This window comes from Pleurodeles waltl, chromosome 5 (genome assembly GCF_031143425.1).
Source record: "Pleurodeles waltl isolate 20211129_DDA chromosome 5, aPleWal1.hap1.20221129, whole genome shotgun sequence".
Lineage (NCBI taxonomy): Eukaryota > Metazoa > Chordata > Amphibia > Caudata > Salamandridae > Pleurodeles > Pleurodeles waltl.
In genome coordinates this window covers 1818708124-1818710572 of record NC_090444.1, presented here as the reverse complement: position 1 = coordinate 1818710572, position 2449 = coordinate 1818708124, and the positions used below count along the sequence as shown (strand labels likewise).

At 45.7% G+C, this 2449-nt stretch overlaps 1 long non-coding RNA gene across 1 annotated transcript; it reads left to right on the top strand.

The window, feature by feature from the left end:
* Positions 1–1283: 1283 nt before the first annotated feature.
* On the top strand, positions 1284–1795 carry LOC138297445 (uncharacterized). Its single transcript, XR_011204110.1, has 2 exons — positions 1284–1374; positions 1504–1795. It is a non-coding gene; the product is annotated as an uncharacterized lncRNA (long non-coding RNA).
* Positions 1796–2449: the final 654 nt, after the last annotated feature.

The window sequence follows — 2449 nt, the reverse complement described above, 5'->3', positions numbered from 1 at the left end:
GAAGAACCATTTTAGCTTAAATATTTTGCACGTTTGGTAGTATTCTAACTTATACTATGTGTAATGCAAGTTTAAAATAATGAAATACATATACACAGTGCTTTCTGTCACAGGCTGTGACCTTGGAGCACTAAAAATACATCATGTTTCTCCATTGCACCAACCAAGAGTTAATTCTGTAGCTGTCTAGTTACAGACAGACCTCAGCAGTCCATTATCTAATAGAGGTTTCATAATGTACTACAGTGCATTTCCCAATGAGTAACAACTTTTTAAAATTTATTTTTCATTTAAGCTGCATGTTATTTTATGTGTAGCTACCTAACGGTAAAAGTCCAAAAAAAGTACAGAATACTTTATTTTTTTTAGCCCCACTTTGACCCCGTGCCCATGCTCTCTGACTCTGCCTCCACTGCATGCAGCATCAAAGTTCCCATACTTTGTCTAATGCACTTCGACCACTGCTTCCTGCACGCAGCGCAGGCACCGCTGCACCATGGTGTAATGGTGTCTGCGTTGGCGCTAAGCTGCTAAAAGTGCACCAGGGCAGGGGGAAAAGACAGTAATGCTCCGTATGCTATAGACATGACGCATTCCTGGCCTTTCACTTTAACACAGGGCAGCACTGCACCCTGCGCCGAATCCCCATAAATATGCCCCTAAATGCCTAAGCGCTGTGATGCATGCTGCCCCATGTTTAGAGCTCATGCACCACTTTGAATGTCTCCCAGACAGGACATACCTTTTCCAACAACATTCTAAACACACACAGTGAAAGGCGGCCCAGGAATGCTGCTGAAAGCAAGCTCTGTGCCTCATCAGTCGTATGAAGCCCTTTACAAATGTGACCGCACAATACAATTAGTTAATAAAATACGAAAAGGAAAGCTAAAACAAGGTGTGATTTTAGGGTGCAATGCAACTTATGGGTGCATTAAAAACACAGAAATAAAAACACAAATGAAGAGATTGCTAGTAAAACAGCCGATGGTGCACGTGCTCTCAGGATACGCAAAGGCCGCCCTTCAGCCCATTCACATCCCAGTGTGACGCATGGCTTGAATGAGCTCGACGTCAGCCATGACATAACAATGGCGCACGCCTGGCTTTGTGATGGCTCCGGCCCAGCGTCTGGCCGGGAGGCTGTGCTAGCCTGAGGACTATGGGGCCGCAGCACAAGACCGGCTTTGTTTACGGCCGCGAAGTATCCGTCACCACTTGCGTCAGCCTTCATTGGCCGCTTTCCCGAGCGCGCGTCTCCCCATTGGGCCTTTGGTGGCTGACGTTTTGCGTGGCACGTTCTTCCTTGTCTCGGGTCTTTCCTCTTTGGGTGAGCTGGCACCATTGTGCCTTTGAAACATAGAGCACGTTATGGTAAGAACAGCGAGCGCCTTGTGATGCAACACCCCGGCTTCCGTTAAATCACTTTTGACGCTTTCTTTCGTTATTTGGAAAGTAACACATCCTACTTCCACTAAATCCCATTTCTTGGCTCTTTTTCAGGGAGAAGTGAAACTACTGCACTGCCGCGGTTCCCAGCCGTCTGTGCCCTGCCGAGGACGACCAATGATAAAACCAGTTGAGACAGGCCTTTCTCTCCAGGTGCTCCCCACTTCAGCAACGGCCTGATATCTGCGCTTGGACTTAAGGGTGTTGCGTAGTTTCATGTTTTTTTGATATAGATGTATAATAGGTCCTAAAAGGCTTGTACAGGGTATTCAGAACTAAAGCGAGCTGGGGGTCGCCGTCTTCCCCTTGTAGATGATGTCTCAATAAAAGCATTGAAGTACCTGGAGTGGCTTGTATTTTATCAATCTCCAACACAAAGGAGCAAGTTAAAAGCATATGCGAACTGGGGCCCGTGGAAGAACACCACCCATCCACCTACATGCAATCATGGTTAATGCTTACTTGGCTGGACTTCTGCACAGTGCTTGAAATGGAAAAATAGAAGGGCAGGCACTCTGTACCAGAGTACTTGCTTGTTTCTGAGAAGTGCTGGTACTCTCCAATTAAAAGTATTATGATTTTTCTTGAAAAGTGCAGGTACTCACCCTAGCAAAATAAAAAAGTGCTGGTACTCAGTACCGGACAGTACCGGCCCATTTAAAACACAGCTTGTCCAACGCACCTAATGTTGCATCGCTGGTCCTATATAATGTAACTGGCAGAGAGCCTGACCCTGTAACACCCTTTATGAGGCACATACAACCACTGCATACCTAGATTACCGGATTAGTTTAATATGTACCAGATCAGATGGTATTTCATGTTATCGTTATTTGTATAGCGCTTCTACCATTGAATGGCCTCCAAGCGCTTTTGCAGTCTGGTTGCCCTTTCCACCTATTTCCATAACTCTCAGCGCCCTGAGACAACATATTCTGGTGTCACTGTGTTTGATAAGTGCATTTCAGCTTGTCCAATGCATTGTTTAGTAATGATTCAT